Source organism: Heterodontus francisci, chromosome 6 (assembly GCF_036365525.1).
Source record: "Heterodontus francisci isolate sHetFra1 chromosome 6, sHetFra1.hap1, whole genome shotgun sequence".
Lineage (NCBI taxonomy): Eukaryota > Metazoa > Chordata > Chondrichthyes > Heterodontiformes > Heterodontidae > Heterodontus > Heterodontus francisci.
In genome coordinates, this window is record NC_090376.1 from 122,314,910 (window position 1) to 122,327,812 (window position 12,903).

Below are 12,903 nucleotides of genomic sequence, written 5' to 3' on the forward strand. Positions count from 1 at the left end.
CTTTAGCCCCGCCTTTATGGTTGCCTGCCAGCTCTGGCGATCACTGGCAACTGACTCCCACGACTTGTGATCAATGTCACAGGACTTCATGTCACGTTTACAGACGTCTTTAAAGTGGAGACATGCACGGCCGGTGGGTCTGGCACCAGTGACGAGCTCGCTGTACAATGTGTCCTTGGGGATCCTGCCATTTTCCATGTAGCTCACATGGCCAAGCCATCTCAGGTGCCGCTGGCTTAGTAGGGTGTATATGCTGGGGATGTTGGCCGCCTCGAGGACTTCTGTGTTCGAGATACGGTCCTGCCACCTGATACCAAGGATTTTCCGGAGGCAGCGAAGATGGAATGAATTGAAACGTCGCTGTTGGCTGATTTACGTTGTCCAGACCTCGCTGCTGTAGAGCAAGGTACTGAGGACACAGGCTTGATACCCTTGAACTTGTGTATTCTGTGTCAGTGTGCCATTTTCCCACACTCTATTGGCCAGTCTGGACATAGCAGAGGATGCCTTTCCCATGCGCTTGTTTAATTCTGCATCGAGAGACAGGTTACTGGTGATAGTTGAGCCTAGGTAGGTGAACTCTTGAACAACTTCCAGAGCGTGGTCCCCGATATTTATGGATGGGGCATTTGTGACGTCCTGTCCCATGATGTTCGTTTTCTTGAGGCTGATGATTAGGCCAAATTCATTGCAGGCAGCCGCAATCCTGTCGATGAGTCTCTGCAGACACTCTTCAGTGTGAGATGTTAATGCAGCATCATCAGCAAAGAGGAGTTCCCTGATGAGGACTTTCCGTACTTTGGTCTTCGCTTTTAGATGGGCAAGGTTGAACAACCTGCCACCTGATCTTGTGTGGAGGAAAATTCCTTCTTCTGAAGACTTGAATGCATGTGAGAGCAGCAGGGAGAAGAAGATCCCAAACAGTGTAGGTAGATAGAGAGAAACTATTCCTCTGGTGGGAGGAGTCCCGAACAAGGGGACGGAACCTTAAAATGAGAGCCAGGCCATTCAGGGATGATATCAGGAAGCACTTCTTCACACTAAGGGGAGTGGAAATCTGGAACTCTCCCCCCCAAAAAGCTGCTGAGGCTGGGGGTCAATTGAAAATTTCAAATTGGAGATTGAGAGATTTTTGTTAGAGTATTAAGGGTTATGGAACCAAGATGGGTGGATGGAGTTAAGGTACAGATCAACCATGATTTAATAAAATGGTGCAACAGGCTTGAGGGGCTGAATGGCCTCTTCCTGTCCCTGTGTTCCTGCTTGCTGCTTAATGTGACTTTTGGATTGTTCTAATCACATTGCGTAGAATCATTTATTCAAAATGAACTGAATGTTTGGTCCATTGCCGAGGGTGGGGGATGATTGAATTTTGATTTCCGTCTTCATGTCGGGTTGTTTTATGAAAATAATTAAATGAAGGATCTTCCTTTTGCCTGAAGCAGTAACAGGGAAAAATTGTTCGGTGTTTGGGCTATAGGAGTCTGTTGAAAATTCCGTTGGGGAATAGTGCATGGCAATTATCTAAAAACATTAATAAGTCCACCAGCAACCTTTCTAGCTTGTAAAATTTAGATCTTTTGGTCATTGCAATCTAGCATGAAATAGCTTTGAAAGCAACTTGGTCTGTTCATCTTCAGTGACAACTTGTATTTATGTCGTGCTTTTGATGTAGTTAAATGTCCCACAGCTCTTCACAGGATTTTTTTCACACTGAGCTACATAAGGAAATATTCGGACAGGTGAGTAAAAGCTTGGTTAAAGAGGTAGGTTTTAAGGAGTGTTTTAAAAGAGGAAAGAGGGGAAATTCCAGAGCTTAGGGCAGCTGAAGGTATGGCTGCCAGTAGTGGGGTAATTAAAATCAGGGATGCGCAAGAGGCCATGAATTTGTCGCGCTGTCTGGGTATGAAAGTAAACTGAGGAAATCAAGGCCTTTTTGTTGAATGTCAACAGGACGATATCGCAGGGCTAGATATTACATGGTTGCTGAAGGTACATTGATGATTTTGGTACTAGAAGAACATCAGAATAGGAGTAGGAGTAGCCAACAAAGCCCTCGAGCCTGCTCCACCATTCAATAGGATCATGATTAATCTTCAACCTCAACTCTACTTTCCTGCCTGATCTCCATATACCTTAATTCCCTTAGTGCCCAAAAATATACTCAATGACTGAGCCTCCACAGCTCTCTGGGATAGAGAATTCCACACGTTTACCTGGTGGTACTTGATCAGCAAATGATTATTGATTGTAGGTCACTGATTTGATGGTTGGAGTGATGTGGATTGGTGACAAATGCTGCATCGGGGTCTCCGGGGCAAAGTTATATTTAAGATGAACCTACTGTGTGGACTATGTGATAGTTACTTAATTCTTGGGTTTCATATCCAGTGTAAGGCATCTGGAAGGAAGGGGAAAAGTCTGATTGTGCAATGGCCATTGAAGTGGTGTTTTTCAGGTTGTGGGGATGTTGGAATTTAGTGAACATTACAGTTCTATGCACCTGCCCTGTGATCCTGAAGCGGAGGGCATTCCACATGAGTTTCACCATTCCTTCTATTGTCAGTTATAATATGTGGAAAGGTTAATTAAAAAGAACTCTTTCAAGTGATGTCCCCTCGGGCAGTAAATGTTTAGTCTCTGTTGGAGGTGAAACATCATGTGGGCTTGTTAATAGGCGTGGAGCCAGAACACTTGCTGTGCCACGAAAATGATTATATTTTGGTCTGGACTGTTCTTGTTTCTCCTGCAGCATTTTGAACTAAAAAACAATACGCTTGAGAGCCTCAAGCTTCTTTGCTACGATTAGTTAAACTCCTTCATTATGTGGGCGAAAGACCGCTTGCCTATTTTCCATTTAAAGCGTGGAAATTTTTGAAATTATCAGGTGTTTTAAAAAAAAAATTCACAAGGTAACTTGAGGACTATGGTTGGTGCTTTTGAAGATGGGTTTACTGACTCTCGTCTGAGCCATTGTTGTGACTTGTTTTGAAGCTAATTCATGTCCCCAATGTCTCCAAATACACAGACGTTGATAACTTTGAAGTTTTTCCTATCACAGTGTGGGTGTCTTTCTGTATTAGGAAAGGATGAACAGGCTGTTTCTCTTGAAAAGGGAAGGCTGAGGGGTGACCTAGTAGAGATCTTTAAAATTATGGAAAGTTTTGATTGAGTGGATATAGAGAGAGTGTTTCCACTTTTGGGGAAGAGCAGAACTAGAGGCCGTCAATGTAAGATAGTCGCCAAGAAATCCACTCGTGAATTCAGGAGAAACTTCTTTACCCAGAGAGTTGTGAGAATGTGGAACTCACTACCACAGGGAGTGGTTGAAGCGAATAGTATAGATACATTTAAGGGGAAGCTAGACAAACATAAGGGAGAGTGGAATAGAGCATTATGCTAATAGATTTAGATGAGGAAAGATGAGAGGAGGCTTCAGTGGAGCATAAGTGGACTGGTTGGGCCGAATGGCCTGTTTCTGTGCTGTATATTCTATGTAATCCACTTCCAAGCTGTTGAAAGCCCGAGCAACTTTAATGTTGACTCCATTACAGTATAGCCCAAAAGCTGCACGTACTGTGATGGATTTGAGTGTTTTTTTTTCTTTTCAGGGGAAGCAATAAGACTTCAGCTCAGTTTCCAGTTGCCAAAAAGTTAGGCAAAATTTTTCATCGTCATAATCTTCAATGTTAAAATGAATTTGCCAGTTTTGCTGTAAGGCTTATCAACGTTAACTGGGAATGCGCTGCAAGATTGGAATGCCAAGTCCAGAGACTGTTTGACCTTTGAACCCAAACTACTTAAAGAGGCATAAAATTGGCCATGGAAATTTTTGAAGGATAACAGGAGGTGTTTATACTTGAGATGAGGAATGTTGAGTTTGCGGTTGTACAAGATTGATCTCAGCGCAGTTATATTGGAACTCCTGAGACTGGGAAGCACATTCTAAAATAATCTTTTTATGTGGAGTTTGTTGCACAGTGTGTAAAATTGTTAAGTGATGTATTCTACACATACATAATAATGTGCAGTATCCCAGAAGAACGGTGTGATAGAATTATTACTGCACTCCTCCAATTGGGCGGCACAGTGGCCCGGTGGTTAGCACCGCAGCCTCACAGCTCCAGCGACCCGGGTTCAATTCTGGGTACTGCTTGTGTGGAGTTTGCAAGTTCTCCCTGTGTCTGCGTGGGTTTCCTCTGGGTGCTCTGGTTTCCTCCCACATGCCAAAGACTTGCAGGTTGATAGGTAAATTGGCCATTAGCAATTGCCCCTAGTATAAGTAGGTGGGAGGGAAATATCGGGACAGGTGGGGATGTGGTAGGAATATGGGATTAGTGTAGGATTAGCATAAATGGGTGGTTAATGGTCGGCACAGACTCGGTGGGCCGAAGGGCCTGTTTCAGTGCTGTATCTCTAAATCTAAAAAAAAAATCTAAAAAATTCTGGCCTCTTGAGCATCCCTGATTTTAATTGCATCACTATTGGTGGCTGTGCCTTCAGCTGCCTGGGCCCCATACTCAGAATTCCCTCCCTAAACCTCTCTGTCTCTGTATTCCTTTAAGACGTTCCTTAAAACCTGCCTCTTCAATCGAGCTTTTTGTTACCTGTCCTAATGTCTGCTTTATGTGGCTCGGGGTCAGATTTTGTTTGATAGTCACTCTTGTGAAACGCCTTGGACTTTTTCCCCACATTAAAGGTTCTATATTAATGCAGGAGAATCATCACATTCTATCAGAAATGTGCTCGCTTTCTGTGTCCAACGAGCTTGATAGTAAAATCAAAATATGCTTAAAGTTTTCCTTTTCAGTTTTCTCCTTTCCTGCTCTCTTGTCTACCTTTATTCCTTGCTGGAGCAATTATTACAAAGGTACTAATTCTGCCCAGTACTTATTCATTCATACATGAGGCTTGACAGTTATTGCTGCCAGGCTATTGGTTTGTGAGGGCCACAATTTGCATTTATATAGTGCCTCTAAAATGTCCATTGGCGATTCACGGGAGTGATATCGATCAAAATTTGACACCAAGCCACTGGAGAGGGGAGGACAGATGACCAAAAGCTTTCTGAAAGAGGTTTTAAGGAGCAGCTTAAAGGCTAAGTGTGAGGGGAGAGGTGTAGGGAGGGAATTCCAGAGCTTAGGGCTCGAGGCAGCTGAAGGCACGGCCACCAGTGGCAGAGTGATGAAAATCGGGGATGTGCAAGAGGTCAGATTGGAGGTGTTTGGAGACCTCGGAGGGTTGTACGGCTGGAGGAGATTATAGATATAGGGACGGGCGAGGCTATGAAAGAGTTTGAAAATAAGGATAAGAATTTTAAAATCAAGGTGTTGTCTGACCAAGAGCCAGTGCAAGTCAATGAGCTCAGGAGTGATGGATGAACGGGACTTCGTGCAAGTTAGGATACAGGCAGTAGAGTTTTGGATGAGCTCAAGTTTACAGAGAGTGCAAAGTGGAAGGCTGGCCTGGGGAGCATTGGACTAGTCGAGTCTGGAGGTGACAAATGCATGGATGAGGGTTTCTGCAACAGATTGCCTGAGACAGGTACAGAGACGGGCAATGTTACGGAGTTGGAAGTACAACTGAGTTTGATTCCTCCCTCCCCAATATGCACATTCCCAGCATGGGTTATGGGATAGCCAGCAGCATTGGGAACGCTGGCAGGTATTTTTCCTCCTTTTTCACCCAGAAACAATGAATCGGATTGCAGTGCGGTGTCCCAGACCAACTAACTTGGCCTAAGAGTTAGAAATTAATGAGAGTTTTCCTGGCTCTGGGTGGGTCAACTGTACATTGCAAGACTCGATCTGCCAACCAAAGTGACCACTTCATCTTAATACTCTCCTTAATGCAGTTTTATGCTGCAACATTTAATAGTTACATACCAATATAAAGGAAATTCGGATCACTTGATGTTTGGGTGTGGAAGCCACACTAATTTATTTCCTGTTTCCTGTTCCCCTCCCCCACTGCCCGTGTGGACCCAGGGAGATTAGGCTAATTGCGCCTCTACTCATCCTGTGGCTAAGATCAATTAAGAGCTCAGACCAAACATTGAACTTAGGACCTTTCTCTCCTGCATAGTTCAACATTACATCGTGCCTTATTATTCAGCCTTTGATGGTGTGACCATGTTGGGTTCGTAAGGGTGGCTAACTTAGAATGTTACTTTTTTGTAATCGCAGACATAATTGAAAGCCATACTTTCTGGATTTTTGTTTTAAATGACTTTTAAACTTTTCTGAAACAAAAGTTTTTTTTATATACTTGTGTTGTACTCCAATTCTGGCCTTTTGAGCATCCCCGACTTTAATTGCTCCATCATCAACAGCCGTGCCGTTACTTGCCTAAGCCCTAAACGATTCCCTCCCTAAACCTTTCTGCCTCTCCGCCTCTTCCTTCCTCATTTAAGACACTCCTTAAAACAGACCTCTTTGACCAAGTTTTTGGTCATTTGACCTAATATCTCCTTATGTGGCTCGGTGTCGTTTTGTTTGATAATGTTCCTGTAAAGCGACTTGGCATGTTTTATTATGTTAAAGGCACGATGTAAATATAAGTCGTTATTGTTGTTGGCTTTTGAAAATAAGAGCAGTTAAAGATGTCATAGATCAAAATCGTCGAATTTAGAAAGAGGACTAGTTAAATTAGATAACGGAAGTTGATTAAAATATCACAATTGCATGTGTCAGAATCATTTTCCAATGTTCAGATGTTTATAATAAATGTGCCAAGCACAGGTAAGAAAGAAGTCCAACATGCTGCAATACCTTTCAAACCCTACTGAGCCAAGAAATTTAAAAGCATATCTACATGCAAGGAGTGATAGAAGTTTGGAAATATCTTCCCCAAATGGCAGTTTTTGCTAGATCAATTGTAAATGTTAAATCTGTGATTGATAAATCTTTGTTATCCAAAGGTATTAAGGGATTATGGGGCAAAGGCAGGTATATGGAGTTAGATCACAAGTCAGCCATTGTGCTATTGAATAGTGGGATAGGCTCGAAGGGCTGAATGGCCTCCCATTCCTGTGTTTTTCCACATTCGTTCATTCAACATGAAATGTTATCCAGTATTGAATGAATCTCCTTTTATTTTTCTCCCCTTGAAAACAGTAACGTAAGGTGTAGCATCGTGTTATTGATGATACCAGACACAGTTGGAGCAAAACTAAACATAGCTATCTTTAAAAAAAAACTAACTGTGAAAAACTTCAAACAGTCACTGTTTAGAACAAAAGCAGCAAAACTGGAAGTTTTTTTCTCTGATTGACAGTGGTGGCTGGAATCTAACTTTGCAGAAGCTTTGAGTGGGGAGGTGCTGTAATACGATAATGCTTTTTTAAGCTGGCTCGTGATATTTGACAACAGGTGCAGAACGTGTTATATAATCTTGCTTGGGTCAAAGAACAACAAACCTGCAGTATTTAAAGCACTAATAAATCCAATAAGGAATTCAGGAGAAACTTCTTTACACAGAGAGTGGGGGGAATGTGGAACTCGCTACCATAGGGAGTGGTTGAGGTGAATCGTATTTCAGGGGACGCTAGATAAACACGTGAAGGAGAAAGGAACAGATGGGATGTGCTGATTTGTGTCAGCAGTGGATAGCACTCTCGCCTTTGCGTCAGTAGGTTGCGGGTTAAAGGGAGTGCCGCACTGTCTTTTGGATGAGACGTTAAATCGAGACCCCCTCTGCCCTCTTGCGTATGTAAAAAAAAAAAATCCCATGGCACCATTTCAGAGAAGAATGGAGGAATTATCCGCAGTGTCCTGGCCAGTATTTATCCTTCAACCAACAATGCCAAAACAGGTTATCTGGTCATTATCACATTGCTGTTTGTGGGAGCTTGCTGCGTGCAAATTAGCTGCTGTGTTTCCTACATTACAACAGTAACTACACTTTAAAAGTACTTCATTGGCTGTAAAGCACTTTGCGACATTGCGAGGTTGTGATGGGCGCTATATAAATTCAAGTCTTTTATAAGGTGGGATGAAGTGGGGTGGGAGGAAGCTCGTGTGGAGCATAAAGACCAGCATAGACCAGTTGGGCCGAATGGCCTGTTTCTGTACTGTACATTCTATGTAAAAGGCTGTTGCATATTTTCGGATGGCCTGCAATAGCATGATTGTTTCTGTTGATATGAAGTGATGTCTTTCTGCATTTATTCTTGTAGTTGCAGGCCAGCTTCAGAGTGAATAAGAGTTTTACCTTCATGCTTCGTTTGTGAATTGCTTGCTGTTTCTCTGAAGGCGATCACTGTTAGATTTTTCAAAGTACTATCTTAAACAATTGTTGGTCTGTTTCTGATTTAGATGTTTGCTCAGGTTCTAACAATTAGAGAAGCAGTATTTATCGGAGGAGATAGTATCATTGCTAGATTTCACTAGCTGGACTTCAAATAGATTAGCGAACAGACCTAAATTTGTTTTTCAAGTTTATCTTTCTAAAGGTCTTGTTCTGGCATGGCTACACAGGCAGAGTTTATGCACGTACTTCAGTAATGGGGAGAGACTGGAGAAGCTAGGATTGTTCTCTTTAGGACAGAGAAGGTCAAGCAGAGATTTAATAGAAGTGTTCAAGATGATCAAGGGTTTTGATAGAGTAAATAAGGTGAAACTGTTTCCACTGGCAGGAGGGTCAGTAACCAGAGGACACAGATTTGAAAGAACTGGAGGAAAGATGAGAAATATTTTTACGCAGCGAGTTGTTGTGATCGGGAATGCGCTGCCTGAAAGTAACTTTCAAAAGGGAATTGGATAAATACTTAAAAGAAAACATTTACAGGGCTATGGGGAAAGAGCAGGGGAGTGGGACTAATTGGATAGCTCTTTCGAAGAGCCAGCACAGGCACGATGGGCTGAATGGCCTCCTTGTGTGCTGTATCATTCTACGATGTGACTTGACAAGATAATACCCAAGAGGAGTAGGGTCACTTTATGAATGGAAATATTGTCTGGGTATAAGGTGTGACTTAAAATATTGAAATAATTAATCATCTAGGAATAAACAAATAATCCTTTAAATGAGATCTTGGGTGAAAGTATGATTTACCTCTTCTCACCCTGATTGGAAAAGAACCAGAGGTGACCTGAGCAAAATCTTCACACCACAAATGGTTAGGATTTGGAATGCACTGCCTAATAGGGTGAGGGATACAGATTCAGTAGTAACTTTCAGAGGACAATTGGATAAATACTTGAAGGATAAAAAATTGCAGGGATATGGAGAAAGAACAGGAGAGTGGGACTAAGTGGATTGCTGTTTGAAAGAGCCAGCACAGGTTTGATGGGTCGAATGGCCTCCTCCTGTTCTGGGCCATATGGTTCTATAAAAAGGTTGGTCCTGAGTTTTCACCTTCAATTTTTTTTGCTTTCTTGAGCCCATCCCCATTTTAATCAGTCGTACACACCCACAAAGGAGATAAGCTGCAAATGGAAATAATGTGCACTGCAGTGCAGAAATGTTCGATAAATTGAGTATTTTTAGCTGTTGGTGTTTCCTCACCATGGCTCCAAATATTCAGAAACCATTCTGTATCCCATGCCTCCATTCTCTTCACCGCCAACATCTTGCATTTATTCAGCACCTTTAACGTTCCAAGATACCAGTGGCGAGCTCGCTGTACAATGCGTCCTTGGGGATCCTGCCATCTTCCATGCGGCTCACATGGCCAAGCCATCTCAAGCACCGCTGGCTCAGTAGGGTGTATATGCTGGGGATGTTGGCCACCTCGAGGACTTCTGCATTGGAGATGCAATCCTGCCACCTGATGCCAAGGATTCTCCGGAGGCAGCGAACATGGAATGAGTTGAGACGTCGCTCTTGGCTGACCTATGTTGTCCAGGCCTCGCTGCCATAGAGCAAGGTACTGAGGACACAGGCTTGATACACTTGGACTTTTGTGTTTCATGTCATTGTACAGCGAGCTTGACACTGATATCAGACACACTGGCCGTCCATGTTTCCGATTTAAAGACGTCTGCAAACGCGACATGAAGTCCTGTGACATTGATCACAAGTCGTGGGAGTCAGTTGCCAGTGATTGCCAGAGCTGGCCGACAGCCATAAAGGCGGGGCCAAAGAGTGACAAGTCAAAGAGACTTAGCAGTTGGCAGGAAAAAAGACAGAAGCGCAAGGGGAGAGCCAACTGTGTAACAGCCCTGACAACCAATTTTATCTGCAGCGCCTGTGCAAGAGCCTGTCACTCTAGAATTGGCCTTCATAGCCACTCCAGGTGCTGTTTCACAAACCACTGACCACCTCCAGGCGCTTACCCATTGTCTCTCAAGATAAGCAGGCCAAAGAACAAGAACGTTCCAAGCTGTTTGTTAGGAGCATTATCAAATAAAATTAGACATCGACCCACATCAGGAGATCCGAGGATAGCTGACCTAAATTTTGGTCAAAGAGTTAGGTTTTAAGGAGTGTTTTAAAGGCGGTGAGACAGGTGAAGAGGATGGTGAGATTTAGGGAAGAATTCCAGAGCTTAGGACTGAGGCAGCTGAAGGCATGGCCGCCAATGGTAGAGCGAAGCTAAAGATTGTTTATTTTTGTTGTTACAGATGTTACGACCAGGTGAGAAAGAGGTCTAGGGATCCCTGTTAGCCTTCACCTGGTCTTACCATAATAGGGTTTAATTTTAAACACACCTTTTTTTTTTTAGCTCCCCCTTAGTGAATCCTTGTTCACTAACTTCCAATTTTAAGGCAAAGAAACTAGCCAAACAGGTTTTCTTAGGTTTAAAGAAAAAAGGTTGAACTTAATTAAATTTAAACTCAAATTCGGTTAACGCCTATGGATACGCGACGCGTCCACACTGGCATGCATACGCGATACACACATGCAGATAGAGACAGAAAAGAGCAGAAGAAAAATAAAGTGGAAAAGTTTGAGGCAATATCTGAAGATGGTTTTGGTTACTGTCCTTTGAACTCGCTGTAAAGTCCTTGATTGTAGGTAGGTCTTGCTTTTCTTTGGGACCCATTATTCTTCTTAAACCTTGCTCAATGTAGGATACTTTTCTCTCTTGAAGTTTATGTGTCCTCAGTGGGTCCAGAGGCTTGTGAGAAAGAGATGGGAGCAGACAGGAGAGATCTTCTCACTCCAGGAGCAAACAGTCTTTTCTTTTGCTCAAACTCTTTGTCCAATTCAGAAAAACCCAGGTTGCCAAGCAGGTTAGTCATGTGACCAGCTGGTCTGACCACGTCTGTTTGTGGATTCTCTTGTCTTAGCCAACCCTTTCTCTTCTCTCACACAATACCTCATGCTCAAAGTCTATTGTGGGTTAAATTGGATCAGGGAATAGCTCCTTTGTCCCTCCAAGGACTGTCTGTTAGTACTCAAATGTTTTTTTCCAGCCACGGCTGACCTGTTTACCAAGTCATTTCCTCGCTCCAGCAACAGTTTAAAATCAGTGTTCATATGACAAAATTAAAATGCCTCATTCTTGGCAGGTGGGAGTCTCGCATGACACAGGGAAAGGTTGAGATGAAATCACTGGAAGTTCCTAGGTTGAGAAAAGGGTTCTTGCTCCACATTCTGGAAATAAGGTTGCTTTAACTTCCAATGGTGCTGTCTAATCTGTCATTGGCTTAAAACCAAACTTGTGCAAACACTCAAGAAATGATCCTCCTTCCATTTCTAGCTTGATGCCAGCATTCTGTGCACATCATGGTCAGTTAGGCCCAAAGTTTGGAACTGTTAATTAATATTATGGGATGGGAGGTATAAGGGAGGGGAGAAACAGTCAGTTTCTTTGAGATTGTATATGAAAGGGCGTTCTGTTAATCTGCCAGTGCTTCATGATTAAATATGTATGTTACTTCGACTTAATATTGTGGGTTATCAGAAATGTAGGCAAGCATTGTCTGTGACAAAAGAGTATTAAAAATTGTACCAATGTCATTAGCCCCAATATATGAGGCAACTCTACCCTATGTGCATTGCTATTTGGAAAGGCAATGGAAGAAATCTGGACTGAGAACAAAGATAACAGACTTACCATTCAGATGGTTCTTCATTATTTTGTACAAATAGGAATTTCCTCCATCGGGTGACTTCCCCCATTTCACCCTCTGCTCCAGGTGTCCAGCTTAATTTTTGGAAGCTGGTCTGTCCACAAGCATTTCCAAACTGGAGTCCTAAGAGTACAGAGATATCTTACATTTTGTTTTTTCTCAATATTTGGATGCATCTCACAGGCATTTAGTTATGTCAAAATGGATTGTCTTAAATCCTAACGTTTTGATCTGATGCCTGAACTTTTGAGTGCTCTGAAATTGAAGGAAAACTAGGTTTCATATCACCTTTTAACATGTACAACTGTTGCATATTGTGCTTCAGCCCAGTTTACACTATGAATCGAATATTAATTTCTGCACAACTCTAGGAGCACAAAAGAGCTAAGGCTGATTTATTTATGCACTAGGATTTTCAAGATTCTGACTCCATATTTTCTTTGGCCTCCTTATCTCGAGAGACAATGGGTGAGCGCCTGGAGGTGGTCAGTGGTGTGTGGAGCAGCGCCTGGAGTGGCTGTAAAGGCCAATTCTAGAGTGACAGGCTCTTACACAGGTGCTGCAGAAAAATTTGTTTGTCAGGGCTGTTACACAGTTGGCTCTCCCCTTGCGCCTCTGTCTTTTTTCCTGCCAACTGCTAAGTCTCTTCGACTCGCCACACTTTAGCCCCACCTTTATGGCTGCCCGCCAGCTCTGGCGAACGCTGGCAACTGACTCCCACGACTTGTGATCAATGTCACAGGACTTCATGTCGCATTTGCAGGCGTCTTTAAAGTGAAGACATGGACGGCCGGTGGGTCTGATACCAGTGGCGAGCTCGCTGTACAATGTGTCTTTGGGTATCCTGCCATCTTCCATGTGGCTCACATGGCCAAGCCATCTC

General features: G+C 43.0%; 1 protein-coding gene across 10 annotated transcripts in view; it reads left to right on the plus strand.

Moving 5' to 3' along the window:
* The window catches only part of LOC137371521 (dedicator of cytokinesis protein 9-like), a 291,071-nt gene that overhangs the window by 118,453 nt on the left and 159,715 nt on the right, over positions 1–12,903 (plus strand). The gene's annotated exons all lie outside the window — the stretch shown is intronic.